Source organism: Prunus dulcis, chromosome 5 (genome assembly GCF_902201215.1).
Source record: "Prunus dulcis chromosome 5, ALMONDv2, whole genome shotgun sequence".
NCBI lineage: Eukaryota > Viridiplantae > Streptophyta > Magnoliopsida > Rosales > Rosaceae > Prunus > Prunus dulcis.
In genome coordinates this window covers 8619078-8628807 of record NC_047654.1, presented here as the reverse complement: position 1 = coordinate 8628807, position 9730 = coordinate 8619078, and the positions used below count along the sequence as shown (strand labels likewise).

Here is a 9730-nt window from a genome sequence, read left to right as displayed (position 1 = left end):
CATCTCAAGTTTCACTCAAAAACTTCTAATTTCCATTGCTTCTCTCAAATTTTCACTGATACCGATTGATAGAAATCTCTATATGAGCTGGCACTAGGGTTAGTTGTTAACCATCAGTTAGGCTATGGTTAGTTGAGAGTTGATTGGGTTAACTCTATACTAAGTGAGTCTGTACTGGGGAGTTAGTTGAGAAATTGTATCTTGTTCTTTGTGAAAGAAATAATATATATCATTGCTCTTGAGATATTGAGTTAAGGTAGAAAGCAGGTTCTATCACCGATTTTGTGTCAATATTTCCATGAAAATCAATTTTTAAAACCGGAGGTGATAAAAGGGATGATTTGAACTTTAGAGCCCTTAACAAAATTACAGCTAGGGTAGACTCAGCTTTAACAACAAGGCTATTAATCCCCGACTTTATATATTCACAGGTAAATTATTATTACAATATATGAAAATACATTATTATTTGTAACTACATTAAGATTGAATGATTGTCAAAGATCACAGATATTGGGCTAGTAACATTATGCTTATCAGAAACCCATCTCAAATACCCCTGACCAAATGCTACACCATCCTTGCCAGCACCATCTTCTGCAATAAACTCCACATGGTACGTAATCTCCTGGTTGACCTCTGTGAATGTAAGCACCTCAGGTTTCACACTCATGCCCATTTTATGTGGTACAAGAAGATCCAAGTTGTAAGTTGAACTAGCCGGGCCAATGTTCCTCACTGTCCTTGTATAATACTGAGATTCAGTCTCATTGGATCCTGTTGTAATACAAAATGAAGGATAGTTTAGTTGTGCTTCTGGTATGACCCCAACTTGAGAGCAGTTCACTGTTTTTTGGGTGATGATCTGTATCTATTTGTCTGTGTAATTCAAACCACACAAATAAGGAATGTAATCCTCTGATTATGTGTTGTAGATGAGCCCTGGGTTATTTGCTTTCGAAGGGTTAACATGGCCTGCACCAATTGCAAATACGTCTGCGCGATTAAGCATTTGATCAACAATGGGCATGCCTGCGAGGTTCAGTACATTGGCACTTGTCATGATGGCAGATTTGATTGCAGCTGGTGACCAGTCAGGGTGTGACTCGTGTGAGCTCTTTAGCAAGCCTGCAATGCCACTTAAGTGAGGGCATGACATTGAGGTACCCGACATTATGTTAAATGTTGCATTAGATTGTGTCCAGTCCATGGCAAAAGGCCATGCAGCTAGGATGTTGACACCAGGTCCAATGATATCAGGTTTAAGAATTCCAGGGCTTTGGTCCTCTTGATGAAAATGTAGCAACCTTTGGAGCGAGTGGATCTGATGTGGAGCCATTGAACAAGATTGTGGCTGTAGGTGTTGAGGTTAAGTTTAATATTATGTCCGTGGTGCTTGCTCCAACGGTGAGAATCCATGGAGCTTCATTTGATAAAGTACCATGCTCAGGACCAGAATTTCCAGCTGAACAGCTGACAAAAATTCCCTTTCACATTGCTCCAAATGTGCCAACTGCAATCACATCCTCATAGAAAGGAATTGAGGGCCAGCCAAGTGAGAGGGAGAGCATGTCCACACCATCATGAACAGCAGCATCCATTGCATCCAAAACGTCACCTTCAGCACAATCAAGGCCACAGACTCTGTAAATGGCCAAGTGAGCATAAGGCGCGATGCCAACAGCTGTGCCATTTGCCACTCCAAAGCGCTTGCGCCTTCCACAAAATTTCCAGCAGCTGCGCTAGACGTGTGGGTGCCATGGCCAGCTTGGTCAAATGGAGCTCTCCCTGTTGCTTTCCCTTTGCTTGCGCCTATGAAATCTTTGCCCTGATAAGTTTGTTATTGCACAATGTCTCATTGAAGTCACATTTGCCTTTCCGTTTAGCCGGAGGAGGAGATACTCCTTCATCACTAAATGAAGGATGATATGGTGCAACGCCATTATCCAAAACTCCAATGATCACACCTTCACCATGATTTGTTTGTTCCCAAAGTCCTAACCCTTGGTGTCAACCCAAGAAGTCAGGTCTATGAATTGTGAGCAAAGGCAGAATTCTCTCTGGATGAGCTGACACAAACCCTTCTTTCTTTCGCATTTCCTTCACTTCCTCTGGTGTAAGTTTTGCTGCAAACCCTATGGCCACATTGTGGTATGTATGAACAGTGGCGGATCCAGAAATTTTTCAGCGGAGGTGCAATTTTTAAAAGGATAAAAGCTCTTTAAAAAAACTATTTCAAATGCTCTTAATCTAACCAAAATCAATACCAATTAATCTAATCAAAAATCAATCTCAATTAATCTAATCAAAATGCATATCAAATTCTCAATTAAATAAATGAATCATAATTGATCATACCTCGAGTCGCGCATAGTCACTTTCTGCTTAAATTTGCTATTGATCATACAAATACAGAGAGCTAAATCAGAAAAATAAAAATAAAAATAACATTTAGAAAAATTCTATAGACCATTTAAAGATTACAGTATGCCCCTTGTAGACTTAAAAGAAAATTCCAAAAAGCCTTAAATTAAATAAATAAATAAATCCGAAGAGCCTTTTGCTACTGAAGAAGAAAAACAAAACCAGACCTTGTTGTTGTTGTTGGGTTTGCTTTGCCTTTGCCAAACAAGAAAAGTAAAAACAAGATATTTGTATTTTTTATTCAGAAATTTGTTTGATATCAGCACATTAGTGCAGAGATTGCTACGAGAACACCGAGCCCTCTCAATCCAAAATTCTAATACAATCGAGCCCTCTCAATCCAAAATTCTAATTCCTAGTTGATTAATTAGTAATTACATTTGAACAGTGGATGGTAGTAAGGGTTTAAGGCTTCTAAACTTGGATTGGACGATCGTCTTCTATAGAAGGTAAGGCTTTTTCTTCACTACGTTGTTTTATTTTTATTTTTAAACTCTGGTCCAAAACGACGTCGTTTTAGCCATAGTTTTTTTTTTTTCCTTTTTTTAAAAAAAAGATCGCGCTGTGCGTTGTTGGCGCAGCAAACTGAGAAAGCATCTTTGAGGCATTAGGATGAGCACATGGCGGGCACACAGCAGAAGGGCAATTTCCAGCCTCTTCCATGGCTTTCTGGCAAGGGGAGGTGCAGCTGCACCTCCTTGCGCCTCTGTGGATCCGCCACTGTGTATGAACCAATGTCGGCGTCATTAGCTGGTTTGAGTTTGCACTGGTTTCAGGCAAAAATGACTGATACGAACTCTCCAGATCTTCATGAGATTGTGCAAAAGAATTCTGGGAGACTGGCCTTTGAACCCAAACGATATATGTTTGCAGATTGTTTTGCTCCTCTTGCGCAACTGCGAGTGATAAATAAAACATGAAAGTTAAAAGAAGAAGATATAGAACCTGCATTCACGCTACGCACTTTTTGTTCTTCATATTTAATTTGATAAAAAGAAGAACTTGGAAGCGCAAGCGGTTTGCGCTAGTCTACAATTTTTCAAGCATGCGTATATATGCTATAGCAGATAGCAAGAGAGGTTAAACAATATTATTGTTAGTTAAGTCAGGGAACATTGGCCGGCATTTCTTGTAATTTGGAAAGCTTACTTGCAAATATGAGTTTTGTTAAGTCAGGGAACATTGGCCGACATTTATATATACAGGACCTGGCAATGCTTGTCAAGCTATAACAAAGTGGCGATGGATCTTATTTCATATTACATATTTATTTTATTTGGATTTAACTTGGAGGTGAGTGTGTTGCCAACTGGTTTAGATATAATTCTTGTTAAAGCCTGAATGATTTTCAATTAAGTAATGTCACAGATTTAACACGAGCATTAGTTTAAAATTAATACAATAGCAAGGATCTTAATAGTGATGAATTTACTATTATTCATTCTAATTAAATCACACATTATTTTTTTTGATCATTGGAGGAGGAGAGCTGAATTTGAAATTGGACATCTTTCAACATTCTGTAGATACATTATTTTACTTAAGTCGGAGTTGTAAGTTTACCTAGACTCAATGACCACAGCTATTGGGGTAGTAACTATATATAAGATTGAATGAGTATTACCTACTTAGAGTCAAAGATCACAGCTATTGGGCTAGTAACATTATGCTTATCAGAAACCCATCTCAAATATCCCTGACCAAATGCTACACCATCCTTCCCAGCACCATCTTCTGCTATAAACTCAACATGGAACGTAATCTTCTGGTTCACCTCTGTGAATGTAAGCACCCCAGGATTCACACTCATGCCCATTTTATGTGGTACAAGAAGATCCAAATTGTAAGTTGAACTAGCCGGGCCAACATTCCTCACAGTCCTTGTATAATACTGAGACTGAGACTCATTGGACCCTATCTTAATAGAAAATGAAGGATAATTGAGCTGTGCTTCTGGTATGACCCCGACTTGAGAGCAGTTCACTTTTTGTTGGGTGATGATATGTATCTCTTTTTCTGTGTAATTCAAACCACACAAGTAAGGAATGTAATCCATAGGTTGTGTGTCGTAGATGAGCCCCGGGTCATTTGCTTTTGTAGGGTTAACATGGCCTGCACCGATTGCATATACGTCCCCGAGATTAAGTCTTTGATCAACAATGGGCAACCCTGCAAGGTTCAGTACATTGGCGCTTGTCATGATGGCAGATTTGATTGCAGCTGGTGACCAGTCAGGGTGAGAGCTCTTGAGCAAGGCTGCAATGCCACTTAAGTGAGGAGTTGACATTGAGGTACCCGAAATTATGTTGAATGTTGCATTAGACTTTGTGGCATTGTCCACAGAAACAGGCCATGCAGCTAGGATGTCAACACCGGGTCCAATGATATCAGGTTTCAGAATTCCAGGGCTTGCAGTATTTGGTCCTCTTGATGAAAAGGTAGCGACCTTTGGAGCGAGTGGATCTGATGCGGCGCCATTGAACAAGATTGCGGATGTAGGTGTTGAGGTTAAGTTTAATATTCTGTCTGTGGTACTTGCTCCAACAGTGAGAATCCATGGGGCCTCATTTGATAAAGAACCATGGTAAGGACCAGAGTTTCCAGCTGCGCAGCTGACAAAAATTCCCTTCTGAGTTGCTCCAAATGCACCAACTGCAATCACATCCCCATAGAAAGGAATTGAGGGACCGCCAAGTGAGAGGGAGAGCACGTCCACGCCATCTTCAACAGCAGCATCCATTGCCGCCAAAATGTCAGCTTCAGCACAATCAAGGCCACAGACTCTGTAAATGGCCAAGTGAGCATAAGGCGCCATGCCAACAGCTGTGCCATTCACCACTCCAAATGCACTTGCGCCTTCCACAAAATTTCCAGCAGCTGTGCTAGAAGTGTGGGTGCCATGGCCATCTTGGTCAAATGGAGCGCTCCCTGTAGGTTTCCCTTTGCTTGAGCCTATGAAATCTTTCGCACCGATAAGTTTTTTATTGCACAATGTCGCATTGAAGTCACATTTGCCTTTCCATTTAGCCGGAGGAGGGGACACTCCTTCATCACTAAATGAAGGATGATATGGTGCAACACCAGTATCCAAAACTCCAATGATCACACCTTCACCATAGTTTGTTTGTTCCCAAAGTCCCGACCCTTGGTGTAAACCCAAGAAGTCAGGACTATGAGTAGTCTGCAAAGGCAGAATTCTCTCTGATGAGCTGACACAAACCCTTCTTTCTTTTCCGTTGCCTTTACTTCCTCTGGTGTCAGTTTTGCTGCAAATCCTATGGCCACATTACGGTATGTATGAACCATTCTTTTCTTTATCAGCTGGTTTGAGTTTTCACTGGTTTCAGGCAAAAATGAGTGATACCAACTCTCCAGATCTTCATGAGATTGTGCAAAAGAATTCTGGGACACCGGCTTTTCAACCCAAACGATATATGTTTGCAGGTTGTTTTGCTCCTCTTGTGCAACTGCGAGTGATAAATAAAACATGAAAGTTAAACCAACAAGATATATAACCTGCAATGCCATACCCTTTTCTGTCTCCATCTTTAATTTGGTTGAAAGGACTTGTAAGTGCTAGTGGTTTGTGTGAGTCTACCATTCCAAGCACCTACATATAGTGGACAGCAAGAGAGGTTGAACAATATTATTGTTGGGTTAAGTCAAGAAACATTGGCCTGCATTTCTTGTAATTTTGAATGCTTACTTGTTGCAAGTATGAGTTTTGTAATATTTATATATACAGGACCTGGTAATCCTCGTCAAGCTATAACAAAGAGGTGAGTTGGTGCCAACTGGTTTATATATCATTCTTTTTAAAACCTGAATGATATCAATTCAGTAATGTCACAGATTAAACACGAGCAATAGAAAATAGTTCAAAATTAATTCTTGACAAAATGAATTTTCAAGCTGGCCCTGCACTACTGCACTTGGGTCAGAAGAAAAACAAATGAATCATTTGTTTGAAAAATTTGAATGTGCTGCAGATTGCTTGAAGCTCTTAAATTTGTATACAATGCCTAAAATAAAAAAATAAAAAATAAAACTATAGTTTATGCCATTATTATGGTAGTGCTTCACACAAAGCTAGTTAGCTTCTGGAAAGATAACACAGAGAAGAAACTGATAAAACCACAAACAATCTTCTTTTCTTTGTGAATTTCACTTATTGCTGAATTTGAAACATCATGTAAGACATGGTTGACCAGAAATACTACACAATCTTCTTGTTAGAACCTGAGTGATCCATTGAATAATGAAAGAACACACGAGCAGTCAATTTCATTCTTAATCCTTCATCAGGATTCTTATTTCTCGCTATATATCCTACCAATTTGTCTATCTCCTGCATCATAAGAGGACATTTGAGATGGGATATCTTGTTCTTTCTTTTGAATTGTGTTTTTTTTTTCTTTCTTTCTATTTAACAGGAAATTTCCTTACTTTTCTTCTAATTTCTGCTGGCTTTTTCTCGAATTTTTAAAGGTATAAACTTTTTTCCTCAAATTTACGTACATATTTTTTTTTAATCATACATGTCTTACCAGCCACATCCAATGGTGAAGGGAACCCCCAAAAATAAAGTGAACTCTCCAAATCCAAGGGTTAAATAAAGAGTTTGCATACCATGCAAAATGAGCATCCTAGAATTTCACCAGCTCTATATGTGGTGCTTGCTTTAGATGGAGGAATGATCTTGAAGACAATACTTGAGCATCGATCATAACACTTTGAATAGGTAAGATGTTGATTTCTTACTCAACAAGATGCTCAAAAGATGGAGCAGCAACAAAAGATTTAAGGCTAAACCCAAGTGCTGTTTCCATTGGCAAAATTTTCTATCATTGGAGAACTGTATAAACAAAACTGGCAGCTAAAGTACAGTCTTCAGTAGCAAGGATCTTAATAGCCCTGAATTTACTATGTTCTTTATTATTAGATCACACATTATTTTTATGATAACTGGAGGAGGGCTGAATTGGAACTGGGACCTCTTTCGCCATTCTGTAGATACATTATTTTACATAGATCTAGTTGTAAATTTACTTAGACTCAATGACCACAGCTATTGGGCTAGTAACATTATGCTGATCAGAAACCCATCTCAAGTATCCCTGTGACTGAAAATCATCCTCTCCAGCAGTAGCACTGTCAAGTGCAAGAAACTCCACCTGGTACGTAATGGTCTGGTTAACCTCTGTGAATGTGAGCACTTGAGGATTCACACTCATCCTCGTTTTATTTGGTACTAAGAGATCCAAGCTGTAAACCGAATTAGCCGGGCCAACGTTCTTGACAGTCCTTGTATAATGTGCAGACTGAGTCCACAGCTTGTGACTTGAACTCACAAAAATAGAAAATGAAGGATAATTTAGCTGTGTTTCTTCTATGGCTCCAACTTCAGAGCAGTTCACTGCTTGTTGGGTGAGGATACGTATTTGTTTCTCTGTGTAGTTTAAACCACACAAGTAAGGAATGTAGTCCTCTGCTTGTATGTCGTAGATGAGGCCCGGGTCAATTGCTTTTGAAGGGTTAACATGGCCTGCACCAATTGCAAAGATGTCTGCCGGCCTAAGCCATTCATCGACAATGGGTTTGCCAATGAGGTTTAGTACATCCGCGGTTGTCATGATTGCAGATTTAATCGCAGCTGGTGACCAGTCAGGGTGTGAGCTCTTAAGCAAGGCTGCAATGTCACTTAGGTGAGGACATGACATTGACGTACCCGAAATTATGTTAAATGTTACCTTAGATGTGGCATTGTCCACAGAATAGGCCCATGCTGCTAGGATGTCAATACCAGGTCCAATGATATCAGGTTTTAGAATTCCAGGGTTTGCAATGTTTGGTCCTCTTGATGAAAAGATAGCGACCTTTGGAGCGAGTGGGTCTGATCCGGAGCCTTTGGACAAGTTTGTGGCTGTAGGTGTTGCGGTCAAGTTTAATATTCGGTCAGGTGCTTGCTCCAACAGTGAGAATCCACGGAGCCTCATTTGATAAAGAACCATGTTCAGGACCATCATTTCCAGCTGAACAGCTGACAAAAATTCCCTTCCGCATTGCTCCAAATGCGCCAACGGCAATCAGATCAACATAGAGAGGTACTGAGGGACCGCCAAGTGAGAGGGAGAGCACGTCAACGCCATCATCAACAGCAGCATCCATTGCAGCCAAAACATCAGCATCAGCGCAATCCTAGGCGCCACAGACTTTGTAAATTGCCAAGTGAGCATAAGGGGCCATGCCAGATGCTGTGCCATTGGCCTGTCCAAACAAGCTTGCACCTTCCACAAAATTTCCAGCAGCTGTGCTAGACGTGTGGGTGCCATGGCCATCTTGGTCAAATGGAGCACTCCTTCTAGCTTTCCCTTTGCCTGCATCTATGAAATTTTTTGCACCAATAAGCTTGTTATTGCTGACTGTTCCGTTGAACACACATTTGCCTTTCCATTTAGCCGGAGGTGGGGATACTCCTTCATCACTAAATGAAGGGTGATCAGGTCCAATCCCAGTATCCGAAACTCCAATTATCACTCCTTCACCATAGTTTGTTTGTTCCCAAAGTCCCAATCCATGGTGTAATCCTAAGAATTCAGGACTATGAGTAGTGTGCAAAGGCAGAGTTCTCTGTAGATGAGCTGACACAAACCCTTCTTTATTTTCCATTGCCTTTACTTCCTCCGGTGTTAGTTTTGCAGCAAAGCCCATGGCTATATGGCGGTAAGCATGAACCATCCTTTGCTTCATCAGCTGGTTTGAGTTTGCACTAGTTTCAGGCAAAAATGATTGATACCAACTCTCCAAATCTTCATGAGATTGTGCATAGGAATTCTGGGAGATCGGCTTTTCAACCCAAACAATATAAGTTTGCAAGCTAGTTTGCTACTCTTGTGCAACTGCTATTGATAAATAAAACATGAAAGTTAAACCAAGAAGATGTAGCACCTGCACTAATGCTATACCCTTTTTGTTCTTCATCTTTAATTTGTTTTTTTTTTATAATCGAAATCTTTAATTTGGTTAAAAGAAGAACTTGGAAGCCCAAGCGGTTTGCGCTAGTCTACAATTTCAAGCACGTACATATAGGCCATAGTACATAGCAAGAGAAATTGATTCAACATGGGATTTGAAGCCCTTGGCCGGCATTTCTTGTCAGGTTTGAAGGTTGAGTTTGTTGTGACAATGGGAGACTTTCGGACTATATGTATTCACAGGACTTGGTAATGCTCACTGAGTTTATCACTAGTGATGGCGATGGACGTTATGTCATATTATAGATTATTATTATTATGTCCACTGGTTT

General features: G+C 40.2%; 3 pseudogenes; all 3 read right to left on the bottom strand.

The window, feature by feature from the left end:
- Positions 1 to 475: 475 nt before the first annotated feature.
- LOC117628970 lies at positions 476 to 3388 on the bottom strand (annotated as a pseudogene).
- Positions 3389 to 4048: 660 nt separating this feature from the next.
- Positions 4049 to 5970, bottom strand: LOC117628968 (annotated as a pseudogene).
- Positions 5971 to 7469: 1499 nt separating this feature from the next.
- Positions 7470 to 9405, bottom strand: LOC117628967 (annotated as a pseudogene).
- Between the last annotated feature and the right edge of the window lie 325 nt (positions 9406 to 9730).